The sequence below is a fragment of the Hipposideros armiger genome, unplaced genomic scaffold (assembly GCF_001890085.2).
Source record: "Hipposideros armiger isolate ML-2016 unplaced genomic scaffold, ASM189008v1 scaffold_325, whole genome shotgun sequence".
In the NCBI taxonomy this organism is placed as follows: Eukaryota; Metazoa; Chordata; class Mammalia; order Chiroptera; family Hipposideridae; genus Hipposideros; species Hipposideros armiger.
The window spans coordinates 132,982-156,533 of record NW_017731675.1 but is presented as its reverse complement, the minus strand read 5'-3'; the positions used below and the strand labels follow the sequence as shown (position 1 = coordinate 156,533).

At 36.4% G+C, this 23,552-nt stretch overlaps 1 pseudogene; it reads left to right on the top strand.

The window, feature by feature from the left end:
- Positions 1 to 9,950: 9,950 nt before the first annotated feature.
- LOC109392329 (muscular LMNA-interacting protein-like) lies at positions 9,951 to 23,284 on the top strand (annotated as a pseudogene).
- Positions 23,285 to 23,552: the final 268 nt, after the last annotated feature.

Below are 23,552 nucleotides of genomic sequence, written 5' to 3'. Positions count from 1 at the left end.
TGAAATCCTCTCTTCCTTGTTGCTTCATTTACCATCTTAAAATGTGTGGAAATGCAATGCTGACTTAGCCTTAAAACAGTAAGAATTATTATCATAACTTCCCACAGCTCATCTAGACCCCAAACAAGCTTCTCTTTCAATTTAGGAAATTCACACATGACAAATTTTACTGGAGATATCTTACTTGGGGATACCTAATATGAGTAAAGATATATTTTTAATTTTTATGACCAGCAAGGCCAACATTATGCATTTCATTTAAAAATGAAAACTGTGTTTTCCCTACCATTGAAACTACATTTTCCACTGCTTTGTTGACTTTTTGGATAAGGTATATTCTAGGCTTTGATATGCAGAAGCAAGGGTTCTGAAATAGGGGAGATGACATAAATATTGCTTAGCAAAAGGCAGCATATTCCTGAAAGAAAGAACCCAGGGTCTGTGAGACTCAAGAGCGTGTTCAGTGAAGCACAGCTGATGATCCCAGTAGGCTTGTGGCTGAGGTGCTCATTTAAAAATGTGGAAGAGATGGGCCAGCAACTGACAACAAGAACTACCAAACTTCTGAACCAAATAAACAAGAAGTTTATATGTATTTGCAGCAAGGAGGAAAACAAATAGAAAAAGAAAAGAGAGGCTAATAGAAAGAAAATTATTTCTGGAGTCAGAACACCATACTGTGCTAAATTATCTTTTCTGGTTGTTGCATAGTGAATTTTAAATCAATAGTTCTAGTGTACACTTATATATAAAATTTTCAGTAAGTGTATTTTACTTTTTAACATTGTGGACAAAGCTATTGTAGCAGAAAATTGCAAATGATTCAGAAATGGAAAAGAACAGATGAGAAATTCTAAAAACCTGACAAAAATAGGGTGCGAGGGTTTTGGTAGAGAGTTACCAAAATAACTTTTGTGACGATAAGCATTAATTTTACAGCATATGTATCATTCATGCTTGTGGTATTTGAAAATATTTTTTTCTAAATCTTTGACTTTTTTGATTGGCCATGGTGCTGCCATGCATACTGTTTTCTCTAGGTTAAATGAAAATTCTGAAGAAGTGTAACTTTTCTCTTAATGCTTACTTGTGTGCTCCACAAAGAGCCTCACTCTGCCACCAGGGCTTCTGTCTCATTGCTTTACCTGAAACTCTACAAGATTACTTTTCGGTCTTCTTTTCCACATGCTTATGCTACTAAAGGCTTTTCAATCAAGATTGAAGAATGGGGAATTATTAAGGAAGAGAGAGGTAAACCTGTATTCCCTAAGTATCAAGCAATTATTAAGTTTCACAGTTGGATATTCAGTTATTTCTCTAAAAGCTGCATGTCGTGTGTTTGTCATGAGTGGGTAAAGCGTGTGTATGTGTGTGCACGCACATTTGTGTCTCAGTCTATGGTTATGTCTATATGATACCAAGCTCACCATGAGAGATGGAGAAAATCTGCCAAATAACTTTATTGTATAATATCTAGAGACCAATTTTCTGTCTCTTGTCAAAATGATGTTAATCGGTTAAATCAATTTTTTTTCCCCTCAGATCAATTGGCCTATTGAGGCTGTTAAATTTATTCAAAAGGCTCTGTTCTTCTATCTCAAAGATCTGATTAATTAGTCGTTTTTTCTCTCTTAGAACACCATTAGCTTCCTTTGCCTGGAATCATTATACTTCACAAACATCCACATTTAATTTCCTTCAGTCTATTTATCTTAGAAACTAAGGCTTCAAAGCAATCGGGATGATGGATTTCTTCATGGTTTAACCAGTGAGAACATGTGTATGGGGCCATGCTCAAGCGGATCCTTTTGTCTCTAGCCATGTCTTTGTACACAAAAGAGCCAATTGGGAATAAAACCTGTTGTTCAGTTACAAATAATGTTGTTATGTGGCCTCAGCTTCAGGCAGTCTTCTAAATGCCAGCTATATGTTGGCAATCAAAACAGAACGGGTATCCATCCAAATCTGTATTCTCTTAAATATGCATAACCTTTTTGCCTACTCAATACAAAGTGAATGTTTGCCACTGTTGAGAATTTGGATTCAAACATGGCATTTGAAACTCACAAAAAGATTTTTCATCAAAAAATAAAACCAAGATTGCCATTTATAGAAGACTAGAGGATATGACAAATTAGAGGATATCACAATGATGAGGAGAAAAAATATGTATGGAGAGAAGAGAATGGAAAAAAAAATAGTGCAAAGTTATAAAGCCCTTTGTTTAAAATGTAATATATTTAATACTTTAAAAATGTAATCAACATTATAGAAACCATTAGCTCTACAAAAATAATAGATATACGCTGAAGGTGAGTGCAATAAAATGTGAGAAAAACATTTGATAAAAAACCTCAATTAAGAAGATTTGGGTCCAAGATAGGGGATTAGGTAAATGTTATGCCTACTGCATTTCAGGGTCACACCAAAATTGCAAATAAATTATAAAACAGTTAACCTCAAGAATCATCTGAAGACTAGCTGAACGAGACCCCTATAACTAAGAATATAAAGAAGAGGCCAGGGGCCGGCTGAGTGGCGTGATGGTTAAGAACTGGCTTGGGACGCCAGAGGGCCCCCGGTTCGGATCCCACATATGCGAGCCAGTGACACTGCCCTCCACAGCTAAGACCCTCCACAGCTAAGATGCTGAACAACAGCTCAACCTGGAGCTGGGCTGCCGTGGGTCGCCAGCCTCGGTGTAGGCTGCAGCCCCTGTGGCAGTGAGTTGCCATGGGCTACCATATGTAGCCAGCAGCCAGCGTGAGCGGCCAGCAGCTGCAGTGAGTGGCCGTCCAGAAGCCGGCGACTGATCTGCCTCGCCCAGGAAGAGCGCAATGATGGTGCCAACTTGGGCCAGTGAAGCAAGGTCCTCCACAACTAGACTGAAGAGCAAAATGACAGCAACTTGTCTGCTCCCCTTCCCCCAATTCTCCAGCACTGTTTCCATCCCCCCAATTCCCCAATTAAAAAAAAATCAAAAAAAAAAAAAAAAGAAGAGGCCACATCGAGACTGTAAGGAGGGGCAGAGACATGAAACAGGCTAACCACACACCCACAGATAGTGGTTGAACACCTGGAGAGACACCTCAGTGGTGGAAGTCCATCTTAAAGAAGGAGGCGTTACAGCACCACACTGGGCTCCCCAGCCCAGCGGTCCTGGGCCAGGAAGAGGAGTTCCCACAACATCTGGCAATGAAAACCAATGAAGACTTTATCAGCTTGTCATGGTACGACAAAAGGCAGCTTGAAACCCAGATGTCCTCTTAAAGAGCCCACATACAGACTCACTTGCTTGCAAATACTCACCTGGTCTCTGGTGGAGGGTCAGTAACTTCAAAGGCACCAGAGACATACAGGGAAAGACTGAGTTGTGTGGCTTCAGAGCGAGGGCTGGAGAGACAATTGTCCCTGTGTTGAGCCTGCCTCACATGTACACTAAAGGAGGACCCCATCTTTTCTATGTTGAACCCTACCCCAAAGGGCCAAACCTGAGATCACATTAGTCTGGTAAAAATTAGATATGTATACCACCTTGGTGACGCCCCAGGCCCTCGCCCCATACAGCTAAGACTGTATTGCCCAGGGCACTCTCACCTACTGAGTGGCTGGCCCCAATCCACAAGCTGCTGAAGCCTTTTACAGCAGCAGATGGCTCACTGTGGCCCAGTGAACTTTTGGTGGTGGGCAGTGAACCACACCCTGTGATACAGCCTCTCTTGGGCAGCTCTTGGGGACCTGTGGGCCTAAGTTAATGAGTGGTAGCTGGCAGCAGTGTTCTCAGGGCATTTTGTAAAGTGATCACAGGCTAGACACTGACCCGAGGTGAGTGGTGGCTGGCTGCAATGTTCTCAGGGAGTTTTGCAAAGTGATCATAGGCCAGGCGCCGACACAAGAATTCTGTGTTAACTCATAAAAACCACCAGCCATGCCTCATGACTCCCTGGGACCCTGCCCAATCCAGCTAGTGACGCATCACCGAAGGCACTGTCAACACCAGGTCAACTAGCCCAGCTCATGCACCTAAGGAGGCTGTTTCAAAAACTGAACCTCATGGGCATCCAGCAGGTGGCAATGGGCCTAGGGGACTCTGGGCCTTTTGGTATGTTACCCCAGGCCCAATACTGACGGCAGCCAAACTTGGTTCACATCATGGCCACCACCACAAGCCTCCAGGTCCAGCACAGGCAGCAGCCAACCACATATAAATTTGTAGCTCCTACCAGGTAGTCATGGTTGGGTCATAGGCAAGGCTGAAAGTGGCCTGCACAGGAGGCCCTCCTAAGAGACACCAGAAACAACACACCCAGAGGCCAGCTTCAGACCACCAGAGCACTACCTGGTTAGCTCCACAAGTGGCACACCCAAAGAGTGGTCTCAACAGAATGCCCCTCTGAGGGTAAATCCCCCCCACAGCCCCCTCAATGGCTGTGGGCAGCCAATTTTCAGTCAGTAAGCCTGGGTGTCAGTCCCACACTGATGCACCAAAAGCAATCAAGACTGAGCTACAACATGAGAATACCCACAACACACTCAAGGGACACTCCTAAAACACAGATAGAGAAGATCAAAGAGATTCTGCCATTGGATCACACAGGTCACATACAACATAACATCATCCAGAAAAGACTGAGAGGCATAGGAAGTCTACCTAATACACAGAAGCAAACATAGAGAGGCAGCCAGAATGAGGAAACAAAGAAACATGTCCCAAATAAAAGAAGAGGAGAAAACTCCAAAAATCAGAACTAAACAAAATGGAAACAAGCAACCTACCAGATACAGAGTTCAAAACACTGGTTATCAGGATGCTCAAGAAACTTAGTGAGAATTTCAACAAAGAGATAGGAAACATACAAAAGGACATAGAAGCCATAAAAAAGAACCAGTCAGAAGTGAAGAACACAATAAATTAAATGAAGTATACACTAGAAAGAATCACCAGCAGATTACATGAAGCAGGGGATTGAATCAGTGATTTAGAAGACAATGTAGCAGAGAACACTCAATTAGAAGAACAAAAATAATAAAAAACAACGAAGAGGGCCAGCCAAGTGGCTCAGTTGGTTAAGAGCTCGCTCAAGAGTTTGAGCTCTGAGCAACAGTGGTTTGATGCCCAGCCTGAGCTGAGCTGCCGCTGAGCTGCCAAAAGGTGGCAGGATGGCTAGCTGAAAAAAAAAAAAATCAACAAAGATAGTTTAAGAGACCTGTGGGACATCATCAAGTGTAAGAACATTCTCATCATATGGGTACTGGAAGGAAAAGAGAGGGAGCAAGGGATCGAGAACCTATTTGAAGAAAACTCACCCTAACTTGGTGAAGGAAATAGACATATGAGGTCTGACAATTAAGTTTGTGTACTCATTGCAACAATGTTGCTAACCTTTTTTTGATATCAGAGGGATTATTCATTATGAATTTGTACCAACTGAACAAACAGTTAACCAAGTTTACTATTTGGAAGCGCTGAAAAGACTGCGTGGAAAAGTTAGACAACCTGAACTTTTCACCAACAATTCATGGCTCTTGCATCATGACAATGTGCCAGCTCACACAGCACTATCTGTGAGGGAATTTTTAGCCAGTAGACAAATAACTGTATTTGAACACCCTCCCTACTCGCCAATGACTTCTTTCTTTACCCAAAGGTAAAGGAAATATTGAAAGGAAGACATTTTGATGACATTCAGGACATTAAGGGTAACATGACAACAGCCTTGATGGCCATTCCAGAAAAAGAGTTCCAAAATTGCTTGGAAGTGTGGACTAGGTGCTGGCATTAGTGCATAGCTTCCCAAGGAGAGTACTTCAAAGGTGACCGTAGTGATATTCAGCAATGAGACTGTAGCATTTTTTCTAGGATAAGTTCATGAATATAATTGCCCAACCTTATATAAAGCACAACAGAGGGAACATTGTCAATAGTATTGTAATAGCTATGAATGTTGTCAGATGGGTAGTAGGCTTGTTGGGGTTATCACTTTATGAGGTGTGTAAATGTCTAATCATTATGTAGTTTTGTACAGCTGAAACTAATAAAAAAAATAGCATCACCATATGACTCAGTAATCCCTCTTCTGGGTATCTACCCAAAAAATCTGTAAATATTTATCCGTAAAGATATATGTATGCCTATGTTCACTTCAGCATTATACAGTGGCCAAGACACAGAAACAGCCAAAACGTCCTTCAGTAAATGATTGGAAAAACAAGGTATGGTACATATATACAGTGGAATGTTACTTGACCATAAGATGAAATCCTTTCATTTGTGACAACATGGGTGGATCTTGAAATTATGCTAAGTGAAATAAATCAGACAAAAAATGACTTCATTCATATGTGGCATATAAAACTGAAAGCAACAGGGAGCATTTTCTCAATCCGTTGAGATTTTGCTTCCTGGAAATTGAGGTCAGTTTGGCTCAAATAAACTCTTATATGTTTACTCTTAGGCTGGATAATTTTTGTCAACATTACTTGACATAGTCGGGCAGGATTCCAAAGAAGCCCACCCAGGAACACCCCGCAGACCCAGATTCCGTGCTCGGTACCAGCAGGGGCCCATTGTGCCCCACCAGCTCCCTGCTTCAAATCGGGTGAACTTGGATAAGTTTTTCTTGGAATTCCGGACCTCCTTGTTTTAAGGTAAGAGGCCATGACTTTATTTGAGCTGTTTTAAATCCACGAGGTGGCAGGGTTGAGATAACCCAAGTTACGGACAAGAGTTAAGGTAACTCTTGGTGGCAGGGTTGAGATAACCCAGGTTAAGGACAAGAGTTAAGATAGCTCTTGGAAAGGAGAAAAAAATGGGTGGCTGGTGTTAATTCTGACTTTGCAATTGGAATTGTTTACTGTGAGTCAGAACAAAACTTTTTGCTGGATAAATGAGAGTCTGAACTTGTTCAACTCCAAACATAAAGGGGCATTTACTCCCTCCAGCCCAAGTTTCGGGTATTCTTAGGTGACTAAGAATCTCTGTGGAGGTGTTCAAGGATACTCCTCAAAATGTGCAGTGGCTCCATAGGGATTTCCAACACAACTGCAATTAAATATTTGACTCGTCCAGGGTCATGCACATAAAAGGTTGGTTACCTTCCGCTCCGAGTCCTTACAGCTGTACTAGACAGCCAGGGAGAGAAACCGAGGCATGTATGAAGGTTTAAGTGACTCGGGAGGTGACAGCCCCTTGGAGCTCAACCCATAAGCAGCACACTTCAACCTACTACATAATGTCACTAGGTATTTGTTCAGACTCTGCAGATCTCAAAAGAAAACTAAAAAAAAAACAAACAAAAAAAACAAACAAACAAAAAAAACTGAAAGCATTAAATGAATAAGACAAAGAAACAAACATCATGATGGACACAACAATTTAGTGGTTATCAGAGGGTAAGGGGGAAAGAGGGTCATAGAAGAGAGAAAAGGGAGTCAAGTATGTGGTGATAGAAAAAGAACTGACTCTGGGTGGTGAGCACACAATGCAACATATAGATGGTGTATTATAGAAAAGTACACATATGGGCCGGCTGAGTGGCGCGATGGTTAAGAGCTGGCTTGGGATGCCAGAGGGCCCCGGTTCGGATCCCACATATGAGGGCCAGTGACACTGCCCTCCACAGCTAAGATGCTGAACAACAGCTCGACCTGGAGCTGGGCTGCCATGAGTTGCAGGCGACGGCATAGGCTGCAGCCCCTGCTGCAGTGGATTGCCATGGGCTACTGTGTGTAGCCAGCAGCCAGTGTGAATGGCCAGCAGCCACCGTGAGCAGCCGTCCAGAAGCCGGCGACTGATCTGCCTCACCCAGGAAGGGCCCAATGATGGTGCCAACTTGGGCCAGTGAAGCAACGTCCTCCACAACTAGACTGAAGAATAAAAAGGACAGCAACTTGTCTGTTCCCCTTCCCCCAATTCCCCCCCTCTGTTCCCATCTCCCCAATTCCCCAATAAAAATCTTTAAAAAAAAAAAAAAAGAAAAGTACACATGAGAGCTTGTGTTGTGTGACAGGAGAAAGTTTATGGAAAATGCTGAAACTAGGATGAATGATACTTGTAGAATGGTACAATTTGACTAGGTTAAGGAGAAGTGAGATGGAGTCTAAGTGAGGGAACAAAGGAAGAGCACTACGCATGCAAGTTTGTTTCCTATGGCTGTTGTAAGAAATTACCATAGAAAAGATGGTTTAAAACACCAGGAATTTATTCTGTCATCCTTCTTCTGGCCAGAAGTCTGAAATTAGTACTCTGCAACAAAAGGTGTCAGCAGGGCACCCTTCCCTCTGGAGTTTCTAAGGGACAATCCTTTTGTTCCCTCTTGTGGATTTCAGTGCCACTGGCATCCTTGGCTTTTGGACAAATCAATATAATCTTGCCTCCATGGTCACATTTACTCTCTTCTGTTTGTATTCAATCACCCTCTTCCCATCTCTTATGTAGACATTCATGACTGCATTTAGGGTCCACCCAGATAATTCAGGCTAACCTCTCTGAGATCCTTAATCACATCAGCAAAGATTTTTTTTCCACATAAGGTAACATTTAGAGGTTCCAGGGTTTGAACATCCAATCCCTAGAATTTGGGGGCCCTTATACAGACTATCCCAGCATGACAACTCTGTGAGACAGCAGTGGGGCTGAGTTAAATTGGCAACTGAAGGAGGCTTTTTGAGAAAAGGGAAGTTGTTAAAATGGATAAGAAACTGGGATTACTTTATAAATGACCTTGAAAGCCAAAGTAATTTATCCTTGATAATATAATAGATGATCTCCCAATCTATTTTGTCCTGAAGATCCCTTTTAGAATAACACATCATTCTACAAATTACCCCTAGATATTTTTAACTTCCTAATTTCTGAGTACTTTATTCTAAGTGTATCACATATATTTTCTTATTTAATCGTCAACTCAATGAGTAAAATATTAATATATAGCCTATTTTACAGAGAAGGCCACATAAAGAGGTAAGTAACTTGCCCAATGTCATACAGTTATTAGATGGAAGAGCCAGTCCTAAGACAAGGCATTTTGCTCCAGGCCCCTTGCTTAATAATTTAGTAGTTTAATACCACAATGGTAAACTGTCTTCCTAGTGTATCTAATGTGCCTGGAATATAGTACATGCTCAATAAATGATAGCTAATATTTTAAAACTTTTAGTTCTCATCCAGGTATGTATTTGCCTTTGGGCAGTCAGTAATTCCTTCTAAGTCTTACTTTCTTCCTTAATATGATTAAAAGAATGAATCTCATCGTTTCCTCCTTAATCACAAATTCTATGATGACACCATTATGTTTATATAATTATGTGCAAAAAATAATTTGATTTTTTTAATAAATTAAGCAATGACATTCCCTTTAATCTACCTACTGTCAGAGTATGTAACATATAAACATTTTTGTATACTTCAAATTAGATGTAAAACTCGAAGTAATTACAGTTATATAGAGCAACTTTCACTTTCCTTAGGGCATACCATTTAGCATACTTAGTATTTGTCTGCACACGCGTACCCCCCTATCTTTTAAGATAATTAATTCAAGAAAATGATCCTAGGTAATGGCATCTTCATATACGAATAACTTGACCTTTAGGTATTTTGTGTCGAAAAGAGTGTGTTTTGATACATAAAATTAATTTCATCCACTTGAACATTACTCCAAAATTCAGTCAAAATAGTATGGTGATTTTTTATTATTTTTTTTTACTAAAGTCTTTCCAGTCTAATTATAATTAAATTTAACCAATGTTGATTGGAATTTGCTCTGTCAAATACTATAAAAACTGTAGAAGATGCAACTTGATTTTGCTCTATGCAATGATGTGAGAGTAATCTATCCAATAATAATGGGCTAGCATCATGGTGCTATAGACACAGGTGGTTGTATTTTGTGGCCCTGCTATCTCTCCGGCACAGCCCTCATTTATGTGGTTCAAGGTTATTCGCTGTCATGCCTGCACTCTTAAAAATGAAGACGAGAAAGGTTGGTGGAGCTGTTGTCTTAGGGTAAAACCTAAAATTTGTACTCACAAATACCTCTCATATTCCACTGGCCAGCACTTAACGTGGCCACACTTAGTTGCAAGGAAGGCTAAAGAATGTAGTCTTCCAATTGACTGCTATGGGCCAACCTACAATTTCTATTCCTTACAGGAAAACAGGGAAACAGATGCTGAGTGAAAACTAGCAGCTTCTCCCACAACAATTATCACATTTTATTGAAGGTGGTATTTCTTGATAATTCAAAGTGTCTGACACTTAGGAGATGGCCTGTTTCATTTGATAATTAGATGACACCTTGAGGTTCTGCCGGCAGCTCAGAACCAAACCGTTGTGGAAATATTGACTGTTCACTTCAGGTGAGGTGAAATGGGGTTGGTGTTAAGTTGGAGACGATGGCATTAAGTTTCATCCTTTTCTGTGACCTATCCCAGGACAGAGATTCTGAGCCATAATAACATGTGTAATAACTTTAAACTCATTTGGACTCTGAGGAAACTTTTCTTATTATTTTATAGAAATAAAACACATAACAAGGATGACTTACAATTATGGAAATTTTTATATGACTTTTTCAAATATTTTCTGTTCACTCTTTCTGGTGTTCATTGATTTTATTGTCCCAGTTGCTTAAATATGAGACAAAAAAAATAACAGTTTTTAATACAATTGGAAACTGAAGAGAAGTATAATACATGTGATTGTCAAGGGATTTGGCACCATGTTGTGAATTTTCCAAGGGTCTCCCATACCCAAGGCATAGAAAGTAGGTGTATTCCCATCTGAAATGTGATCTTCTATGTAAATATATGCAAATATTTTAGTCCATGCAGATCTAGTTAATGTCTGTCATGTAATAATACAGTTTAAGATCTTAAACCAAAAAACTAATTCTAAAAATTAAAATAGTAATGACAAAATAAATGGAAAAGAAAATCCATCGTCCTCAGCATGATGGGCCTTGTGATTTGTTAGGGTTTTGTGGTATCTGGCAATACCCCAGGAACAAGCCAAAACTAAAGCTGAAATCGTACTCTTGCTACTTGTAACAGTAACCAGAACGATCTTTTAAAAATTGCCATCATTTCATGTCACTTTGATATGAAGTCCCACTTCCTTCAATAAAAGCCAGGCTTCCTCTGGGCTTCCAAGCACTGCACGTTCATTTCTCCTCCTCCTCTGACTTCACCTCTCCTCCTAGCTTAGCTAACTACAGCTATTGCTCTTTCTGCTATTTCTGAAACATACCAATTCCTGGATTTCTGCCTCAAAACATTTGCAATTGTTGCCTCTGCCTGGAATATTCTTCTCCCAGATATCTATAGCACTTGCTCCCTCACTTCATAGGTCTCTGCTGAAAATGTCACCATGACAGATAGACATTCCCTGACTAGTATGTTTTAAAAATATGTTTCTGTCACTCTGCCCACTTAGGCTGACTTATTATTTTCCTTGTTAGCACTTGTGCATTTAATTCATTGTTTATCATTCTCTTTTGTCCCATTAGAATATAATTCCCATGAGAGGAGGGAATTTCTATGTTCAATTTCATTGCTGAATCTATAATGCTTAAAGGGTACGTAATTATTTGTGGCCCCTCAATAAATACCTGTTAAATAAAAGGGTAAAATAATGTGGTAGAATTTCAAATGGAAAGGGACAGGCTGTGGTTGGACAAAGCTCCCCTTAACATTAAAGCCAACCAATGGATCTGGTGGACTTGTTAAAAAAATGTGTGACTTCACCCAGTCAACTAACATTTTCATCTTTATTGGCTCTGTTATCCCACAGAAAGTTTCCCGTTAATTGTTTCCCCTGGCCTAGCAGTGACAGACGTAATCCATTGCATTTGTATTTTTTTTTCAAGTATGATGTGAAGCTGAACTAAATCTTTTCATTTTATGCTGATCAAAGACACAGCTTTGTCTCTATGACCACTATCTTTACAGAAAAAACAGTCCATGTAAGTGTCAGAGTCATACACAGCTAAGGAAGTGCTATGATAAATGAAGCACCCTGATAAGGAGAAGCGGCTAGATCTATCATGGGCAAAGAACAATGTCTCACTGATTAGAGAAAAGACCCATTCTCCTGACTATTCACAGCCCAACCTCATTCGTTTTGATCTGTAGTGTATAACCAAAGCCATGAGATACAAAAAGCCAGCATCAGAGGCTTACATTTTTTTCTTTACTTTGCTTGCTTTCTTTCTTTCTTTTCTTTCTTTCTTTCTTTCTTTCTTTCTTTCTTTCTTTCTTTCTTTCTTTCTCTCTCTCTTTCTTTTTTTTTTCTTCTTTTGACAACAATGTACCTTCACTGACAGAGAGCAAAGGAAAATAGTGCTATTGCCGCAGCAACAGAATTCACAGGAATATCAGTTGCAGAGTCCCTAGGGACATACTACCAGAGAATTGCAAGATATCATTTCAGTAAGGGATCAAAGTAATTCCAGAAGGTATAGAGAAGCCAGACAACCTCCTGATTCATTTATCAAAGTGCCTGCAGCTCTCATTTGAAATCAGGTAAAACAACAATAAATATTTGCAAAGTAAATTAATCTGTACCCAGAGCATTTTAATAAATAAAAGGTCAAGAGAACACAGTACAGAGCTTTTAGCTCTTGCCAAATTCCATAAGTGAGATTTGGTTGCAAAGGAGAAAAAAAAAATAACATAAAGGAAATAAAAATATAAAGAGGTGTTGAAGAAAAGCTGGTCCTATTCATTTTATATGCATATTTTGAATTCAGTTTGAATCATAAAATGGTCATACAATGTAAACTGCAGCAGGCAATTAGTAACCAAAACATGCACCTAAAGTTTCCATTTTAATTAGTAGTGGGAGAATAAAAAAAAAAAAAAAGTAAAAAGCTTAGTACCAGAAGAGTTGAATGTTTATTTTTCTAAATTACAATGGGTAGTTAGAGAAATTTTCAATTGAAGAAAGAAGTCTCCTAAGAACAAGCTAAGATAATTTCTTTATTTCTGTGTCTCACATGTCTCCAAATTGACTAAATTCACATTTTCTAAAAGTTTACTGAATCACATAACAAAAATATTTATTCTGAAGCAGTGTTTCCATATTTTTTATTTATTTCTTTTCATTAAAAATCAAGAGTTTCCAAGGTATGAATTAAGAATTTAGTACTAATATTAATAACTTAAGAAATTGCAATAGAATTTCTACAGCCTGAGAAATGTGCCTTATGGCTGCTCATATTCTACATTTATAACTTTAAGAAACCACGAAACAAAGAAATAGAGCCTTATGAATGGATAAAAGCAAACACAGCTTCAGGCTTTGTTTCAGATTTGTACTGGATGTCTTCATTCGTTCCAGGCTGCCTATCATGTCTTAAACTGAATTTGGCACTTGTGAACTTTTTATTCTTTTTTGTTTTAACATGATTGACTTAAGTGAAGGTTAGCAAAAGCTTAAAGGAATTCTCAGTTCTCTCCTTTACACCACCAAATCACTCAAACAATTGTTTTATATTTGTAAAATCTGCTTGCTCCTTTTTATTCACGTCTAATACTATTGCACTAATGTAAGTTCTCATTATTTCTCATCTGGGCCATAATAGTAGTCCTCCCTCACTATCCTGGCCCCTGATTGTGCTACACTCCAATCAGTGGTCTACCCTGAGGGTGTTATATTAAAAAAAAAAAAAAACACCAAACATCAACTAATGTCAGAGCTTGATATCTTTCAATAGTTCCCTGTTGCAAATGTGAGGTTCTTCAGCATAACATTGAAGTCTTTATGACTCAGGCCTGTGCTCTCTCTTTTTTAGCCCTCTTACCCATCCGTGTCCCATTCACTGAATTGCTTTGATTCCATAAACATACCATGCTGTTTCTTGCATCCTGGACCCTTGACACCTTGGTTTAGGGTCCGTGTGCTGTATTTCCTGTGTAAAGTGAGGATAAAAATGATACCTACCTCATAAAACTTTGTTGAGTAATAATTACGTGATATATGTGTTTGCCACAAGGTAAATAACTACATTACTAGATTGGCTCTGCTTACTTTACCCTTGCTGTAAGCATTTTTTTATTGTAGATATCAATTGTAAGTTTAAATCACTTAATTGTGAGAATATTCCAATAGTGATTTCACTGTATTTAATGTAATTTTTTGCATTTAATTTGCATGAATTTGTTTGCATATTGTGTTTTGTTTTCTTTTTTAGTTCTTCGCTTTTGAAAAACTAAACCTAACAAAACAATATTTTTAAATCATTGATGGTAATTTAGACTTGTCATATTTTGTTAAGCTTCAGAAAAATTGCCTGTTTTATTTATTTATCACGGTGATAGCCTAAAGAAAATTGCAAAGAATCTTCAGAGAAGAAGGACATATCTTTAAAAAATAAAAAATAAAAAAAGAAGGCCTTACCCTGAAGGCAGAATTATTGATAGCATTATTTTTTTTCAGGTAAGTTAGTTTCAAGCTCACTCCATTCCTGCTGGTACTGCTCAGGGATTTTCTCTTAAGTGTTTTATGCCTTCCTCTATACATAAAAAAACTTTTGTTGTTGAATGAGTTTTGAAAAATTGCTTGTATTAATAAGTGTAAATAATCTCATCTTTCCAAATATGTGCATACATGTATACTCACATAACACACTTAAACACAAACATTACAACTGTAGTTTTGGAGATATAGAGCTACAGGATGGAGACATGACATGAACCAGTATTCCTGTACTGAATCCTATTTTTGGCTTTCCTTGCCTCCAGCTCAAAAATGTCAGCTATGAGATCTAATCATTTTGTCTACAGCCTGTCAGTGGAGTCCTGGTGGAGTGATTCAACACCAGACTCCTTCCTTCCCTTGTATCCAAAGAAATTTCCTAGTAAAGGTCACATATTCACAGGTACTTCAGCCTTGCTGCTATCCAAAATTCCCATTTCTACATTCTTTTCTATTTCCTTAGGTCATAGAAGCCATAATTACTAATGCCATCACAGTTGGATATACATTTTACTTGTCTGAAAAAATTGATTCCAGCTGTCCCAGTATTTGTCCTGTTCTTTTATCCCTGTTACCTCAGGATTTTCTGTACCTCTGCTAAACAGACCTTGAACCTGAGGTTATGACATCCATATTATATCAAATTATAGTCTCTCTCTCTCTCTCTCTCTCTCTCTCTCTCTCTCTCTCTCTCCTCTCTCTCTCTCTCTCTCTCCACACACACACAATGACAATGTAATAAGTAATATTTAATTTTTGTTTCACATTATGTTTTCATACTATGATAGTCCCAAAATAGGAAGAAATCATAGAATTACATGTAATTATGTTTGGACTTTTTACTTCTTAGTACATTATCCTAATTTCTCTTGACATTCACTCATTCACTTAAGGCATAGATCTCTTGTACTATGCACATGCTGAAAAAATTTCTGGCATGGTAGACCTTTTGCATTTTATGTCCTATCACTTATGTATTTCTAGGAAAAACTGATTATTCACTCAAAAGTTAGTTCTATAGCATGATCAAACTAAACAATAGTATAGATCATTATAGGAAAATTTAGAAACATGCTTTTTTCAGGTAAAAATTGTTTTTTGAGTATATATATATACAATTATTTTAGTAGGCGACTGGCAAACCATGATTAAAAGCATGATTGAGTTTGGCTGGAAAATTGACTTATAGTTACTATCAAGCTCAAAGAAAAACCTTTCCTAATACAAAAGTTTCCCCAAAAGACCTCTCTTTATTAATTCTGAACTCAAGGAGTAAGATCAATTGGCTGATTTTAAATCAGACTACCAACTACCTAGATGGATTACATAAAGAACAGTAACAAAATAAAACACATGTACTCTGTAAAGTGCATTATTTAAGAATTGGCTTCATGTAATTGAAATTAGTAATCCTGTATTGCTAACAACTTTTTCTAAAAGAATGCCATCTTAGAAAGTTCATTTTTTGAAGGCACAAAAATTTAGTTATCCATTAAGTGTACGTATTTTCATAAACTCTTTAATATACCATTTTAAAAGGAAGGGATTATTTTTCTTCTCAGAATAATTACATGTGATGACTACACCAAAGACTTTGAAATATAAAATATGAAAAACAATGTTAACATAAAGTAACAATAAGGTTGAAAGGATTTATACATTTTGTGGAAGATTTTACCTATTATTTTTCAATTTCACTTCAGAAATATGCATTTATTAAATATATATTTGTGTCAAACAAAATGAGTTGTTTTATTTCAATCGTTTTAACTAACATTCCTTGGGAAGAAAATTAAATTATATTCTTACATTCACATTCATTTTTCATAGATATTTGTTAAGTTTTTGATATTCACCAGGAACTATATATTGCAAAGACAAACAGGTGGAATAGATTTTTCAGTATTCTAACTTGGGGGTACAGTTTAAGCATTTGTCATAGTAAAATAGGCAAATATGATGAACAATGGAAAACGTAATGCACAGTTCACTGAAATGAAAAGGTAATATATTCTAAAAGATACTATTAATTAAATGTGTATAAGGTCTTTTAATATCCAAATATTAAAATCATCCCCCAAAACTAAGATTTAACTCGGCACCTTGAGCTGAGTGGCCCGGAGCTGCCGACGGGCGGCTGATAAAAAAAAATAATAATAAAAATAAAATAAAATAAAACAAAATAAAATAAATAATAAAACCACCTGACTTTCTCTTTTTTGAGACAGATGAGGGATATTTATAGGATCTACATAGAACATAGGTCACATAGAGCATAGGTTTTGTTGTCAGTGAGAACACTTCTTTCTACTAATAAAGGTATTTAGTACTGCCAGAATTTGCAATTTCTTTCTTTTAATCCAAAAATTTATACTCAGCTATTTAAATAGACTAAAAGAGGTAGGTTATTGTAGAGGCAATTTATCTAATGTATACATTTACATAATCATTGTTATGGTTCCATCAACTGTAATGTTTTGTTGGAATCTGTTTTTTTTTTATTAATTCAAAATAAGCTATATAATATTCTCTCTGCAGGAAAAACTAACCACATATTTTCTAAAGCAGCCTTTGGGAAATAAGTTAGAAAACAAAATAAAAATGTAAAATTGTTATGTTTAAGCTTCAGTTACAATTGTATTTTTCTCACCACCACCAAAAGCAAAAAAAGAATCCATTTTATCTAAGTTTTCATCTGTCTAGATAGTCTTCATAATAACCTTCATCATGGAAGATGATAGACTTTCTATCAAAACCATATGAGTTTCTATTACAGAAAATCAGAGTAATCAAATGACAGCTGATTGACTTTTTTTGTGAATCTGTCATATGCCATCAAATTAGTTTCTGCCACTGACTTGCTCACCTATTTTATTGACAATATTATAATTTCTGAAATTGTCATAATCAGGCCTGTGATTACTATGATGAATTGCCTCCTGTTTGTATAGTTTAAAAGCCTCATGAAAAATTAGGAAACGTATCAAAAGGAAAGAAGATCAATTAGCAATAAGAAGCTTGTCAACAATGGAAATATAAGCAACAAGTCTGCAAAAGGGCCAAGATTAGCCAACCCCAAACTTCAAAAACTTAGACATCTCCCTTAACCATGCAACCAAGTTTATGAAGGAAGTGAAGCTAATTATTAAATAATATGTGTCAAGCACTTTCATAAAAAAGGGCAAATGTTTTTACTATTCTTATCAGAAAGTATATATTCATCAAATTATTTGCCTGGGATTGAAATTTTTAGCAGAAAACCAAAATAAAAGGAATGTAAAATTTTTTACACTAGATTTATTAATTTAAGGTTTACCAATAATTTTAGCACCCACTAAAATAGTTATATTCCCAATTACTCCATTTTTTTCTTGAGCTATGAGAAGGAATATTTATTATGATTTTTTGGTCTTTTACTTTACTGTTAGACATTCTTATCTTCTATGAGAGAAAACTTTTGTTGTTACCAGTGTGCACATTTTCAATTTTGATGCTTGCTACTGAGAAGCATTTCATCTCTAATAGATAATCCCCTTTTAACCAAATAATAATGTGTGAGTGCATTTTATCCTTATATTAAATAAAAATTATTTACACTATATTCTGTCAGGTGAAAACACTCTAAACATAAACTTTCTAAAGACTTTTTCAGATTGACTATGGCAGATTTAGAGAAAATATAAAGAGTGCTTCTATTCATTTATTCACAAAAGTATTCCTCTTTAAAATGTAAAACAAAATCAATTGAACTGAAAGTTTATGTAAAATTATTTCGATTACGTTGCTGTTAGACAATGGCTACCTCTGTTATTATTAATAGAAACTATCTAACTTATATTGATCAGTTCTGTTTGATATAATTTATAACAGATGTATGGGGGGGTATGTGTGTGTGTGTGTGTGTGCGCATGCATGCACCCTTATTTTTTGAGTAGTTACTAATTGCTGTTTTAGGATTATTTCTGACATTGAAGGATATATGCATACATACATACACAAATTAAATATTTCCTCATAGCATAGAGATGTGGAAGAAAGTAACATCAGTAAGCACTGAGGTAGTATTGAGCAGAGAGTGGAAATGTAAAATTGGGATAGATCCGTCTAAGTAAAATGGAAGTTAGAACATAGGTCAACCAAACAATGTACATTTTGGTTGATATGATATATATCTGAAAGAATCATGGAAAATAGGTTTAGCTAGATATGGATAAGTAGATTTTTTTAGGCCTGAAAGTGGGACAAGATTTTATTGTGATAGGCAAATCACTAGTCAAAGCAACATTGGATAATTTTAAAGTTAACTTGCCAATACTGAGTTTGAACAAAGAAATTTAGCTAAATGTTAGCAGTTGATTATCAAGAATCCTAATATCATTGATTTTTCTACATTAAGCAGAAATATTTTAGCTGTCCTACTCTTTGACTAGATGGAGGAAAAAGCCAAAATAAAAAATGAACATTCTTTCGTAAAAGCCAGATATCCCCAGGTACTTAAAATTTTTAGTAAATACCAAATTACCTTCAAGAAAATTTATCAGTGGAAACAAGAAGCTAGCAATATACATAGTAAATGAGAAATCAGCAGAAAGTAACTTGGCCCATTTTAGATTTATTTATATTATTTATAAATCTCTCCTCTTTTCTCTCAAATCATGAAGTTATAATATTTATCTTATCTAAGAAGAAACATATACAGAATACACTTCTGTTAGCTGCAAAGTACTAAGTTTACAGACAAATTTTGTTTTCTACAGGTATCATTTGCACAGAAGAGCAATTTTACAATCTTTTGCACATCTCTGTATTTCTCAGTTGTCTTTATTTTCCCATATCTTATGGTAAAAATACACAATATTACTGTGTATTTACTTATCGTCTTAGCCCATCAGACTGCTATAACAAAACACCATAGACTGGGTGGCTTTTAAACACCAAAAATTTATTTCTTACAGTTCTGGAGTTTGGAAGTCCAAGATCAGGAAGCCAAAATGGTTGGGTGCTGTTGAAAGCCCACTTCTGGATTGCAAACTACAACATCTTGTTGTATCCTACATGGTGGAAGGGAGTGAGAGATCTCTCTACAGACTCTTTTATAATGTTACTACTCTCATTCATCAGGGCTCCTTTCTTATAACCTAACCAGCTCCCATTGTCCCCACCTCCTAATAATATCATCTTAGGGATTAAGTTTCAACACATGGATTTTGTGGGGAAGCAAACGTTTAGACCATAGCATTTATGCACTCATTTGTTGACATTGGCCAGAGTAGTCTTCTTTTTTGGACCACTTAACTCACTCAGTTTATATTTTGCTTTTAGTTTAACAAAAAGACTTGGATTCGAAGTAAAATTGCTATAAGAATTGTGTCAATTAAAGGCACTTCACTGAACTACCAAACCAATTTCTGATCATCTAGATCCGTGTTGCTCACTGAATATACAAAAGAAAGGAAACTATTGGAAGAGGACTAAAATTGTCAGCAGCTTTGTTGGATAACACAATTTAGTTAAAGCTACTTGGAAAATCATTGGAATCAGGAATTGAATAGCAAATGCCTCAACTTTACAAACAATTCAGTAGTCATTCTAGTGATCAAAAAAATTATGAAAGAGAATGTGAATATATCAATTTAAAAATCTCACTTATTTAAATAGATGATAAATCCACAAGTATGACATTCTAGCTTTAAGTCAGAAACTGAGTACTCATTTATGAATGAGAGGACATTTAGATATGACTGAAACATCCTGAAATCCTAATCATTTGTGACGATCTTCAAGGCATTTTAGAATGCATCTTCATATTATTATGTTAACTTTATAATGGCTTTTACTTATTGTAAATTTTAAGCTAAATATGACACAAGATTTTTAGACTCAAGTATCTACATAATTAACTATATGTTTATACCCACTCTTAATTTGGGGAAAATTGTAAATAAAAAGTTAATTGGAATTCAAATTCAATATTATACGAATAAAAATTATATATGCATAAATTTACCTAATTTAAAATTTGTAAGACTGAGGCATATTACTTACTGAAGCTTAGTATTTGTCTGTTATTGCCATTATATGATGCTAATGCCTGCACTTTTAATCATGGATAAAATGAAAAAAAAATCAAGTAATAAAGGTCAGACTCTGCCTCTGTACATAAATATAATTGACCATTGAGTTGACCATCAACTCAAAATAAAAAAGATGGTTTAATTTATGATCTCTGGGGAGACTTATTTGACAGGCTGTAGAACAGTTCATAGCTCTTCAAGGTATTTCTGACATTGGCACAATATTTAATTTGTGATTAATTAAATAAACTGTCATGTCCCAGCAGAATATATAACTGAGGCATTAACAACTTTATTTTAATACAGTATTTTTGTGAATTTTATTGGTTGATTGGTTTGTTTTTACATTGAGATGGGAATGAGGCCTTAAGAAAACTGAAATCTGACAGAAAAAAAAACAAAAAAAACTAGATTATTCAAGAATTCTGAATGGACAATCTTCAATCTTGAGAAAATAAAATGTGTAAAAATAAAGACAGTCATTATATTAAAGTAATTTAAGATACACTATTGTTTTGGTTGTTACAATAGTAAAAAAATTTGGAGTAGCCCATAATTTGCCAATGGCTTCAAGAAAAGGAAAGGACACTTTTTGACTTTTATGGATTTATATTAAAAAATCCACAACAAATCTCAAAAGCAAGTTGCAAAGCTTATTTGTAAAATATTTTTGTCTTACTTTTATTTGAATGTATTTGTGCCAGTTATATTGCCACAGAGGCTTGTTTTTATTTCCTTAAGAAAATGCTAAATTAGGTTTAAAAAAAAATAACCTGTTAAAATTGCAAGAAAGAAAATAAGCAGGAAAAGATTATAGGCTTGATGAAGTTGCTGCTCTTATATTTTTCTTTCAGGATTCAATGTGATTTTAATATTTATCAAATACAAGAAATAATATATTTAGCCTACATTAGGAGAAATTGATACTTAAAGTTTTATAAATTTATATGTATATTTTTTAAATGTATTACAAGAAATGAATATGACAGTTCTCACTCTTTAAATATAGATGTGCTGACCAAAATGGTAGCCAAGAGGTATATGTATGTATATGTGCTGACCAAAATGGTAGCCAAGAGGTATATGTATGTATATTTAAACTTAATACATAAAATTTCATTAAAATTTATTTATTTAGTCACACTAGCCACATTTCAAGTATTTCATAGCTGCACCTAGGTAATGGCTAGCATATAGAGAATTTCCATCTGGGCAGATCTGGAAAGTGACTTTGAAAGGTATCGTACTTATGAATTACATAAGTACTTTTAAATATTACTTTGTTTTTCCTATCACCCATACTAATTGGATAGGAACACAATCTAGATATTTTTTAGAGGGGAGGGAAAGTGAATGTATTTATCTTTTTTTTTTTAATTCTCGGTGACAATAATATCATATAACTATCTACAAAAAATAGTACACATGACTTGTCTTTGTTTCTTTAAAATCTAAAATTTGTGATCATGTTGATACTGATTTAAATCTCTCCATATATTTCTGGCAGTGAGGATTTTTTTCTCTCCCTAAACCCCATTAAAATTATAGAAAAGGGAATAGAGCAAGAGATGCTAATAACAAGATTTTGGTATCTGGCATATAGACGGATGAAATGAAGTAGACTTGAGACAGCCTATAATTCACTAATGCAGAGAATGGAAAAACAACATAACCAAAGAATTCACAAAATCTGCAGGACAGAGTACCAATGTTTGGATTGAAACATTTACACATGAAAATAATTACAGGGCCATGTTGGGAGAGGACTCAACACAGGATGGATGGCACCTGCCTGCCAGCTGCACAGGAAAAAAATTCTACATAGGTAAAATAGTGACTGTCCCTCCAGTCCTCGTCATGAGGCTATGCAACTCAGTCTCTCCCTATGTGTCTCTGGTGCCTTCTAAGCCACCCCATCCGCCCACTGGAGCCCAGAGTGTCTTCTGGTGATTCTGAAGCCAAATCTCTGATTTTCACATTTGTCCTCTCATTAGAAGACTACCAACCCACACTTAGTTGGCTGACACCTCTAAATGCCTTGTTAAAATTTCTGAGGAACGAAGTGATAAGTATCCAGAAACTGTATATAGGTCTAGTTTCAATGAGTACTTGACCTTGAATGCTGGCAACCAACAGGAGAGAGACCAAGGGACATAGGCTGTCCTTCAGAGATCAGAGGAAAGATTTCTCAAGGAAGGAGGTGTAAAGCAAATGAAACTCAAGGAGTGCAGCAAAGTGACCACTTCAAAGCTGAATATGTCTTTATTTTGAACTTTGAAAGGAAAGATGAAACTACAAGCAGAAAAGGTGAACAAACCCCTCCAAGGGCACCACGGCTACTCAAACCACGTCTCTAGCAATCTCCTCCAGATTGGTCTCTGATGTCGTGTGTCCCAAAACACAGCAGGGAAAGCTCCAGGCACCATCACATCCTGAAATGCTTCATGGGATGGCTCCTCAGCAAAAACATGGGCAGGCACTAGATAAACCAGCCAAGACTGAAAGTGCCTCCAAGGACACCTTAGACCCACCTCTGGAACGTTCTTCTGATTCTCCTTCAAGTTTCCCACAGACATTGTTGGGTTCTGACATTATCAAAACTCGTACAATTCTTCTGAGAACAGTTGATCAAGAAACCAAATATGCAAACCTCTTCTCACCATTCTCTACAGTATCTGAGAGTCAGCTGACTGAACACGAAGTAATTTGCCTGCAAATGTTTTCGGAATACTGATGCTAATTATTTGTTTGCTAGTTTTAACTTGCTCCCCCACCCCCCCCACCCCAGTATGTGTGTTCCCTTAACAGTAGAGCAGTACAGCAGTGGAAGTCAAAAAAAAAAAAAAAAAGAAAGAAAGAAAGAAAAAGAAAAACAGAAAAAGAAAAAAAAGAAATGTTTCTTGCAAGCACGTAACATTTCACCCAGCATAGGAGAGATTTACCTAAAGCTTCTTGCATCACTGTTAGAGCCTTTAATGTTGACAACAGTACTAGCGTGCCCC